Consider the following 12,096-nt stretch of genomic DNA (forward strand, 5'->3'; position numbering starts at 1 on the left):
CGGTCAGTCCAAACCAACATGCTGCAGTTTTATAGTCTGTTCAGCAAACTATTTAAAAACCGTCACCAAACGGTTCACTTGTGAGCATTGGGTGGGAGTCATTTATTTTACTCCAAAACCTGCATTTTTTTTTTTAGTTGTTGTAATATGTTGCTTTTAGAAAGATTACAGGAGACTCTCACTCTCACTCTAAATTTGTATTTTGTAAGTGTTAGTTTATTTATAAATATCTTATTTGTTGAGGAAAAAAAAAGAAAAGAAAAGAAAGAGCAGTAATACTGTACGTAAAAGGCGAAAGCAAAGTTTGTGGCTAGAGGGCCTTGGACGTGGCTGCTTCATATTAATGCCAGAAAGGATATACATTTGAATTCGATTGGGTAGAATCATAGATATGGATTTTGTGTGGAGGATTGGCTTATCGAGAGCATATATATATATATGTTACTTATCTACGGTCTACTCAATTTTTATCATTTTTTTATCATTCTATGATATGGTATTAAGGAATTAGAAATTATTTATAATATTTTATTTATAAATTTATTATTTAATATCACATCATGAAATGATAAAAAAATGATGATTAGATTATATATATATATATATATATATATATATAAAAGTATAAGAGTTTGCCCATTCTGAATGATGAACTGCCATCACATGGGTATGGTTTTTGCTACAGTTTTTTTTTTTTTTTCCTTACCTTTTATCTTTTAAGGAAAGAAAAAGTTAAAAGGAAATAAATAAGATGCCAACATGATCAGACGATAAGGTCTCCTATCGGCCTGGACCCACGACGCAGATTGGTTACTGCTGTCAATTGGTCGTATCACTAGATTTATCGTCTCGGGCTTGGCTGGCTAGCTGTATGTGACATTGCCATCTCCTTATAAAAGTCTAATGTTGGCTTAACGGAGGACAAAAGACCAAAGAGAGTGACAAATAAACCCTAAAGTCAACTTTTAAAGCACAAAAAGACAGACGAAGATGACATGGCATTAGTATTAGTCTATATATATATATATATATATGTAAAATCATATTTGTATAACAATTCTTTTAGGGACAGTCGACACTTGCAAACGGTGCGCAGTCAGCCCTTAAAATAATATTTTTTAATTGTCACATCAATTAAAAAAAATAAAGAACAAGAAATGAAAGATGCTATTCTTGACTTCTTCTTCAAGTTTCTTTTTCTTACGAAATATTTTGAGCTTTGCGGAAAAGTGGAAAAAACTTTCACACTTGCTTTGATTGTTGAAAGAAAGTGAAAAAAAAAAATGGAAAAAATGCTGAGTTCAGTCGCGTGGGATCGTCGTCGTCTTCGTCTTCTTTTGCATTTAGTCTTCGGCATTGTCTTCTGTAAATAAACTGGTAAGAAATCACAGTGTGGGTCTTCGTCTTCTTCTTCATCGTGTTGTAATAAATCACAATTTCCAATTTCTATATTCCATACAACCAACCCATTCATCCACATTTTTTGAGTTTTCTATAGAAACTCTCTCCCTGACTCTACCTAAGACTGCAAAAGTCCAAAAGCTTCTTCCTGCCTTCAACAATTTCATCAAAGAAATCATCAAGCTGCCCAACCATGTTGTCAGCATCAGATATTAATGCCCCAAAACACCCTCGCAAATCGTCCACTCTCTCCCTAATTCCAACCTTTGTTTCCGACTCCACCACCTGTGACTGCGACGACGAACCGCCCCTCCTCTCCAATTCCCCTCTCAGCTCCTCCATCGCCCCCTTCGATCTCCGGAACTTGTACAGCAGAATCCCAGGCTCCTACCCATCTGGTTGATCTCCACCGCTACCCTCTGTTGCAGCCTCGCCGTTGATATCATGAACCCCGATCCGAAGCACAAGCACCCCTCGTATCCTCCCCGGAGAGAATTAGACTCGGGCCAGCAGTACACCAACCCTCACAGCAAGATCATGAGCAGCAGCGAGCTCACGTTCCTCATTGCGTAGAGAACTGCCCTGAAACCGTTGAACCTGTTTAGCTTCGACTCGATGGAGGCCTTCTTGTCGAACTGCAATGATAGCGGTTGTATTCTTGTTTCCATTAAGGCTTTGTTCTCTTCCTCCAATCCCAGAGCTTCTCTGCGGCACCCAGAGATCATGTGAATGACCTGTTAGAAGAATCTGATCAAAGAAAAATAAAAAACAACTCAAAACGATTCGTTTTCGTCATGTTTGCCAAGTTAGTAGCTCCTTACGCGGGGCTTATCCCGGACGATTGAACTAAGCGTTTTTCTTTGTATAATATGATCCAAAAATCCTCCGCATTTACTTATGCATATTCAAATATTTAGCTACCTATGAACAATACTTATCTAAATTTGGATAATCACTATTCACCCTACAAATCATATTTTAATCATTATTTCTATCTCCTCCCATTCTCTCTCTCACAATCATTTTCTTTTCTCTCTCCTTCAACAACATAACAAACCTTTACTTGCACATTCATTTTATTATTATAATATATTATATATATATTTTTCATTTTATTATATTTTTAATATAATATATAAAAAAAATTATATTTTTTATTATTGCATTTGTATTATTAATGTCAAATGTATGTAGTGGATGCTAATTGTAAAATATATATATATAATTGATTTTAGCAAAAGATTGTATTATTATTGCATTCCATGCGTATATATGATGCATGAGCTCTCCATTTGATTTTTTGCATGTGTCTCGATCCTGTTGTGTTAATGTTAATCGATTAGTTCGTTGTTTCGAATTTCTAGGTAATTACAACATTAACTATATATATATATCTATGATCTTTTCAAAAACACACATGCATGCATGCTAATAATTACTATATAATCTCTTTTCTCATGCATGCAACTGAGATATATTCTTTTTTTTTTTTTTGTGGCTAAAATAGACATTGTCCTATGTATGATCTATTGTTTAATATTATATATATATAAGAATAAAAAAAAATCTCAAATTATGTTGATTTTTATTTAATTGTTTTAACCAATTAACTATAATGCTCGATTCCAGTACTCATCATGATAAAGGTCTAGTACCCCCTGGCCTTTATATTTGGTGCATGAATTCATACCAGCTGCATATATGCCCTTGCCTTGGCTATCACGCAGGCGGCCTATATATATAATTACCCGATTCTGCACCTTTTTAGATTTTCTGTCACTCTTTTTGCAGATCTCGTGACCAATAATTCCTTGTGGATGATCTTTTTGTTTATTTAATTAATTAGGGAATGAAGATGATCTGATTCATAATGTAATTAATTTGTTCCTCCACCTGCCACCAATATGAATTTATTAATCTCGTGACGGTACTGAGAAATCTTTAATTTATATACTTCAGCATCTCTCTCTCTCTCTCTCTACATATATATATATATATATATTGGAATTAAAACTTAAATTTGAAGTACTTCCTCCACCTACGTACCTAGCTAGCTAGAAAGTTGTATTAAACCCAAGATCAAGATTTCTCCATTGAAGAGTTCAGACAAAGAAAAGTTGGCAAGGCTAGCTGCTGCTGCATGCATGCGTGTAATATCGGCCCTCCTTAATTTGCTAAGTCAGTGACAAATTAACTAACTTCGATCGAAATGCAGTCCACCGAAGCAGTTGAAGGCCGTTTCCTTCTCTTCCTAGCTAGTCCTATTCCATTCATTCCTGCTGCCATTGAAAAGTCCATATATATGTATCTATATATATATATGTTAATCTGAGATATATATTCATGACAGTGATTGCAAGACCAGATCAGTTTTGAAGAAAAAATTGGAGTGGACTAATTTCATGTAGCAATTAGGTGGTCATGATCAGAAATTATATATATATTTGCTTCACCGGTATTAATTAATTAAGACTAGCAGCCCTCGTGATAGTTAATTTCAACCACTGCAAATTATTGCTTGCTGCTTGGATTATGTTCTAATATTATTAAAGGAAGCAAATCAGTACAAGTACTAGATAACTTCTTAGATCTCTCTGTTTTCTTTTGAAGTGTGAAAGGTTAGGATCAAAAATAAAGCAAGCGCCTCATGAATATTATAGAGTTGAGTGTATCTATGACGAACGTACAGCTAGGAGTACACCCGGCCTCCAACCACCTGGACATGACTCCTTACGGGTGGCCAACCACCTCATTAATGAATTTTGCCATCCTGGCCATTGTGGTTTGAGGCAAAAATTAAGTATATAAGATCGACCTTTTTTTTTTTAATTTTTATATTGTAATAAATTAATTATTATATTAAAGACAAAACAAATTAAATATTCAAACAATTATTTAAAATTAGACTCATTACTAATTCCTAAGTGCAAACTTCACTCGTGATAGATCTCTAAAAGTAAAAACCTTTATTTATTTATTTTTACTTTCCTCGCAGTTTTTTTATTATGCATGCTTAATTTGTATTGATCTTCGTTAAAATTTGTTCTAATATTACAAATTATTAGTCTTGATGTATATATATAATTGTAGAATGATCATTTTATATATATATATATATTCACGTTAAGGTGTCTTCTAATTCTATTAAAACTTTAAATTGATCAACTTGATGATCATCTGACATTTGGACTATTATTAATAATAAGTTTACATGACTTTACAAGTTCCTTTTTGTGACTCATGAACTAATTGTTTTAATATTCTTAATTTTTTTTCCATATTAGTGTATGAGAAAAATATAATTATTATATATAAGCCATCAAAAAAGAAAGAGTACTTGATAGAATTGAAAACTTAGCAGGAAGGGAAGAAAATTTGAGAAGGATGAAAGAAAGAGAGAAACACAAATATGGGTTATTTTATTCCAAAATATGTAGACAGATCAGTTAAATTGGATGGAGCGGCGTATGTGGCTGTTACAGCTCCGGTAGTGGGCGACGAGTGGGGGCTCACGAGCCACTTTGGACGACGAATGAGGCACTCGCGCGCTCACCATTTTGCAATACCGCTTCTTGCTTCTTGTAGATTAGCAGCCTTGGCATTGATCAGTCATGAATTTATGAGTCGGTACGTAGACCAGCCATGCATGCAGTCCTCGAAATGATATCGAACTCGCAAGTTGATCTTGTAATATCATCTATCTATCTGACTCGGAAATATTTAAATGTCGGACAATATTAATTGAATGATCCGGCCACTCATGGGATTTAATTAATGTCTGGGATACTTCTTTAAATGTTTTCTCGTAATATTATAGGTGTTCCTTGTGAATGATTTATTATATATTATTGTGGAACTTAAAATCACTACAAGAAAACTGACCATGACTGACCATGGCTGGCCGGCCTGCAGATCATATATAACTAGGAGACTAGTACAGAACATTATCTACATATATATTTCAATATTAATTCCCTAGCTAGCTTGGGAGAACGTACAACATGATGACTAGCTAGCTAGCTAGGGCTTTAATGGGGAAAGGGGCTGATCAACTAGGGTTTCTTGCATTTCCTCCCACATGTTTAGAGGTAACTACAAAATGTATGCAGATTTAATTTATGGAAAAGATCATGCATGCATGCATTAATGTATTAATTGGTGCATATATAATCAGCGGGAGAAAATTAGAGAGAGCTAGCAACGTACGTGGCACCAATCCAAAGATTGATTGTGCTCGTTCATATATTGTACTGAGAAAGGCCCACATCTCTGACCCAATTCTCATATTGTGAGAAAATCCAACAGATCACTTCCTATTTTAATTGGACCAAACATTCTAGACAAAAAGCCCACCTACAGTCCGTGGACGGACGGGTGTGATACTAATTCCTGAGCCCATCATTTTCATTCCCAAAGAGTGAGTTGTACTTCTTGGACTTCAGGTTAAATAATTCCGACCCATCTTTTTGAAAAGCTTGGGCCTAGGAAATAAAAAAGGGCCGATGTTTTGGAGACATGAAGGATACTTACTTTTTAACTGCAATACGAGCCTGGACTTTAGATGTATGATTTTACGTTTGCCTATAATTAAAAATAAAAACGGCTAGAGAGAGTAAGGGCAGGTTTGATAACCAAAATAAAATATAAAATTTTCATCTCATCTCATCATTATATATTTTTTAAATCTCTATATAAAATATAATAAATAATTCAACTTTTTTAAATCTTAATACACATTTTTTAAATCTCAAAATAATAATAATATTAAAACATAATATTTTAAACTTTAAAACAAAACACAAAATTTCTATCTCACCCCCCAAACCTGCTCTAAGTCCATTAATCCAAATTTTCAAAGGTATATATATTAGCTAGTCCGAGAGGATGATTAGCCGAGATCGAGACACGGCCTACACTCTTACACGAGGCAGAGTGCATGGGGAATTTTCCTTTTTTTTTCATGAGCCCACCAAATTAAACAGAAAATTATCGGAAAAAAAGAAAGAATAAGAAAAAGAAACAGTTGAGAAGTTTTTTATTTTTTTATTTTTTTTATTGATCTCTAGATTACCATTTCATGCCAGTTCAATTTGTATGATGTACATGTTCCTTAATTACGATCGTTTTGCAGTGATTGGATGACATGCATGTAAATGCATTATTTGTTAATACGGTAAATGCATTATTGTACTACAGATCGAGTCGAAATAAAAGCTCAAGACAAGACCACGTGGGTTTCTTGACTTTGTTTAATATTTTCTACACTTACTTGTACGTTAATGGGGTCACGCTGACGCTGTTTACGGGTTTTGCATGTTGTTCTCTCAGATAACAACTGTTGGCTGCAGTGCATTAATTCTGACATTCACTCTATAGGTAGGAGCATATTGCGCCATGCGCATTTTCTTTTCAGATTTCAATCGAATAAATGGGTACTGTTGTAAATCAATCGATCATGTGGAGTTCTGAATGGCCTCATTATTTGATTGGAACACCCTAGCTGCAGCTAGCTAGCTAGCCTCCTTCATTTCATTTCATGGGTCCCTCAATCTTTATCTATAGAACGCATGAGTGAAGTTAGTACGTAGTAGTTCTATTCTTGCATGAGATTACATGAATCTCTTTAAGTATTTGAGCTAGCTCACAATCACATGAAGTCACAACCTGTCCTCCGCTAGAAACTATGTCAATTGTTAATTTCCAAGCTCAACAGGTCACTTACTGACCTCCACTTACTAATTCCAATGATATTTTTGCTCTTTTCTTTTCTCATTCTTCAAAATTTCTTGTGGGTTTTCAAAGAACAAAAACAAGAAATTTAACCCTAAAATCATTGGGACTCGGTGCAATTTTAACAGAACTTTTAGGTCACAACAGACAAAACCATTCAAACATTAATCAGTCGTGCACCTCCAATTTCATTTAGAGAAATATATATAGTACTTGCAACATGACATGACTTTAATTTTTCCTCCTAACAGAAAATTAAAACTTCTTGTTCCTTCTGTATATCTTAGCAAATTAATGGAATCTTGAACACTAGAGATATACTTACATCTTGTGGACCTTCCTCGTTATAAATGCTCCTAAAACTAAAGCCTGAGATGAGTACCAATGGATCGATCCCCTTCGATCATTTTGGTTTCAAACCTAAATGCTCAGCCTCCCACCAACCTTCACTAGTCTCTCGAGTAGGTGATTATTTCATTCTTGAAAATCCTAACAGATGGAACGTCATTCCACTCCAAATAAGTTTTAATGCTTCTGCCGATCGATGCAAGCAACATGCAGCATCCACCAAATCAACCTACCCCAGAGCAAAGCGCTAGATCTACTCATCTACCTAGCTAGCTAGACACCATAATCATCATCAAGTGAACTTTTATTTTTCTTTTTGTTTTTTAATCAATTCTACTTGTGAACTGCCACCTTAAGCAGATCTGCTACTCTTAGATCTACATCATTTTCTCTATTTTAGAACGCAACTATCTTTGGAAGTACGAAATCAAAACCGGCGCGGGCTCAAGATAGTCTTGAGGAAGATAATGATCTGTAATACCCTAGCTACCAAGAGTATACAGTCTCCATCGTTCCTTGTCTCTGAGACCAATCTCATCTAAGAGACTTTCTTGTACACTATAATCTAAATATTCAAATTATATATTAGGCATAACTCTCCCATTAAGCGTAATAAAGCCTTATAGTTAGCCCTTTAACGGACTCATCTTACGAAAAATCAACTTTGTAGTAGCAATATGAAATTACCTAAGTACCCCTATATTTTATTTCCACGTGCTACAAATTTACTCAGCAAATTGGTTAATGATCAATAATGAAATAATTTGATAATCAATCAAATACATAATGTAAATAAAGTGCGTAACACCAATTTAGTTACGAAGGGAAACCCTTTGAAGAAGTACTCTTCAAAAGTAAAATCTTACAGGGCAGCAAAACTCAGAAAAGTCAATTTTATTATTTAAAAATTAATTATAAGTAATTCTCAATTACAAAACCTTTGCTAATTGACTATTTTTCTTGACCCGACAAACTACCACGTCTGTCTTTACCATAGTGGTAGTCAAAACCTCTGATGATATTCAAATATTGACTTCTTTCTTGAAACTTCAGTGACTGAACTCGATCAATCAAACTCCAACATGGAGTAAGCACGCACTCAATGAAAGAATGAGGAGCAAGGAACACGAAAATTCTAGAGAATTTTCTCACACTCAAGCATTGGGATCTCTCCTCAATCACTCCATGTTTTGAGAATAATCATCAAAAGGTGATCATCCAGTCAGAGCCCACATAATAAATATTCTGATCAGTATTTGATCTGCTGTAGGACTATGCTAATGGAATGAGTCTGGTAGGAATTTGATCTGTAGGAGGACTCTACTAATGGAAAGACTCTACTGCGAAAAAATCTGTTGACGTGTCCGTTGACACCTGGCGCTAAGTCTTCTCAGCATATATAATTTCCATACAGATTCTTCATAGGATAATTTCATACTCCTTATTGTTCGGATACATACACTCTTGATTTATCTAAAATATTATCTAATAATTTCTAGATACACTGCACATGTGTATAGATAAAGTCAAGGTGTTTTACATTCATCCAACTTACACAAACATCAAATAAACTTTATCCATCTAGTCACCTAGTCCTAGCCAAAATCTTGCTTTACACAATCCATAGGGATCACTCCAAAATTATAGCCTTTTGTTGTAACATCATTGGATCTATTTTCCAAACTTTACATGGATGAAGAAGATTCCCATCCACCTTGCTTCTATGTATGAAGTCCTTGCATGAATTCTAGTTGCATATAAGTCACAAAATATCAGTCTAATTAATTAGAAAGGTCATCTTCAAACTGACACCCTTAAAAAAATTCAAAAGGTAATTGTGGACTCACCCTTCATGATACTGATCAAGAGCTGTGGCCTCATCATCAACTAGTTATGTGCCTCTTTAACGGCAATTTATAGCAATACTACACAACCTCTCCAACCCCCACACACTACATTTTTTTAATTCTTTTTAAACTAATTTTATTCTTCTATACATTATTCCTATATTAAATACTTGATAAAAGAAAAAATAATAAAAATTAAAAAAACTGTAATCTGTGGAGGTTGTGTGAATAATAGGATGTTGTGTAAATTTTTTCATTATAAGTTGAACTCATCATAAGCTCTACATACTTGGTGCAAACTCCAATGTGCACTACTAGCTAGGCCAAAGAGCTAGTCTCTCGTCCGACGAGAAGCACTCCCTTAATCTCCTTGTCCCTTCTCCTAAGCTCAATATTCTTCCATGGTAGTAAAGAACCCTTAAATTGTTAATTTCTTTCTAATGACTATTTGTAAACTTCAATTTCTAAGTAAAAAAATGTTTTTAGACAAAAGACTCGATTTTTCCAAGTGCTTAATTTACTGATGAATATAAGGATGACCAATGGATTAATTGAATATAACACAAGGAATTATATTGGATTATTGGGTCCTCACCTAAATAGCTTCATCTAATAAATATTAAATTGGATTAATATTTTATTAATTAAAGGAGTTATTGAAAACAAAATTAACTCAAGAAACTAAGACTTGAATAAGGCCCGGCCATAACCTCAAGCAATAAGTTCACAAACATAATTGCTCAAAGATACCCCCACCCACCGAATTATTTGGAAAGTACCATTACCAACATTATGATCTTTTACGATATGCTATGTTGATCCCTATTAAGAGCTTATGGGCTTAGTAAGACCTGATGATCACTTTTAAAGCACCATTGTGCCATTTGTTGGAAAATGTTGTGAAAATGATGATAGATAAAATAAAAGTAAAAGACAAGCAAATCAATCACACGACACAAAATTAACATGGTTAGGCTACGTGTTTACGTCCATAGAACTACCAAGGATTTTATTTTATTGAGGAATCACAAAATATACTTTGGCGCAAAATTTCACTCTTAAGAACCCTAAAAAATTATATACTATTCATTAAGTACATATTTATAGTATCACATAGTCAAAACCCTATTCTTCATTTTTTTGTGTTATTTGCACTAGTAGAGTGTCGAGTGCACCTCTAGCAAAGTCTTTGTCTGATTTCGCTGGAGCGACCTGTTGAGCGAGACTCAAGCAAACTCTCTGCTTGAGCTTCGCTCGAGGTGTGGGTAGAAATATTGAGACTCGAGCGAACTCTCTGCCTGAACTCTCTATCTTCAGCAGACGTGTCCATCTCTTATGCAGTCTCTGCTTCCTCCCTAGAAGACCAATCAGCTTTTTCTCAGCTAACTCCCACTTGCTTGATCTCCCGTCTCATCTCTCACAAGATTTTTCCTTTGTATCGTGGTTCACCACCTTTAGTTAGCAGGACAAAGTTCAAGGTAGGTGACCACTGTGGAGGTCTAGTCTTCCTGACAGTTCTGCTAGCACCAATTGTAGGTGTAGGCATCCTTGGAATACCAGAAGCTCTGTCCTCGTCTCTGACACCTCTGCTCCGCATCGTGGTGTTGGGAGATTTCTCCAGTCTTACATGAGGAACATCAATTATGTTTTCAAGTGGCATTATTTTTGGGAATATGAATTCTAAACCTCACAACCTATTATTGTGGTAGATCTAGATCCATCCCAAAATGTTGCACTTATCACAAAAAGTGTTCACATTCTACTAGACTGCTACTGAACTTAGTAATACTCCGCTAATACAAACCTAGTTTAGACCTTAGAAAAGAGTCTGCATGTGACATAGCAACATTCCCAAGAGGACCCATCCCATCTGATGGAAACAAAAACTGATCTCAACACCAACTCATTAAAGGGAAATCACCTTGAAATCTATTGGGGTTACTTCCTTTGTTGTTTTTAGGACACCTCAAGCTAACACCTATCAAGAGTTTATGGTCCTAGTAGACAAGAGGATAAATTTTGTTTTCAATTGACACTGGTTATTGAGTTGACACCACTAATGAAATGTGTGACAGTTAAACTAGGAATGTGAAACCTTTCTAACATCATCGATACTAAAAACCAACATCAAAGTAGTTCCAAACCCATCCCAAGATACCATGATTACTACGATCAAACCTCTTCAACCAAAAGCATTTCCACTTTGGAGCATCTTCCAAATAAACTCCCAACGTTTTGACACCTCGAAGGGCACCCTTGAAATCCGTCAAGATCACTTCCTTCGATGTTTTTCAAGATGATCCATGTTGACATTCATCAAGTGTCTGTTTGCCTAGTAAGATAAAAAAGATCAATTTTGTTTTAATTTGTACAAGGCTTTCTTTCTATACATAGTTGATGTAGGTTGACACCTATGTTTATTGCACCTTATATTTGACCCATGAAAATGCAATTTGGCTAATGGCAATAAATTATTTTCCTCAAGTTCAATATGTCACTTAAGTTGGGTTAGGTATCAACTGCCTCACCCACCAATAATAGGTGAAACCCCTCAACTTGACCTAATAAGCCATGAAGGAGTTGAACATTGATACAATCTAATAATTCCATAATTATAATGATTGTAATTTGTTATTAGGTGATTTTAACTTTACTTAATAAAACAAAAATCATTCACATACGCATTGGGTTCACGAGCATATTGAATTTAGATTAATAGATTTTCATCAAGCTATTCGCAATTAGTCATGTCGTCTTAGGTAGGTTGGTA

The 12,096-nt window shown here is 34.9% G+C and overlaps 1 pseudogene; it reads right to left on the reverse strand.

The window, feature by feature from the left end:
• Nucleotides 1-1,509: 1,509 nt before the first annotated feature.
• Nucleotides 1,510-10,923, reverse strand: LOC108987543 (annotated as a pseudogene).
• Between the last annotated feature and the right edge of the window lie 1,173 nt (nucleotides 10,924-12,096).

This window comes from Juglans regia, chromosome 1 (assembly GCF_001411555.2).
Source record: "Juglans regia cultivar Chandler chromosome 1, Walnut 2.0, whole genome shotgun sequence".
In the NCBI taxonomy this organism is placed as follows: Eukaryota; Viridiplantae; Streptophyta; class Magnoliopsida; order Fagales; family Juglandaceae; genus Juglans; species Juglans regia.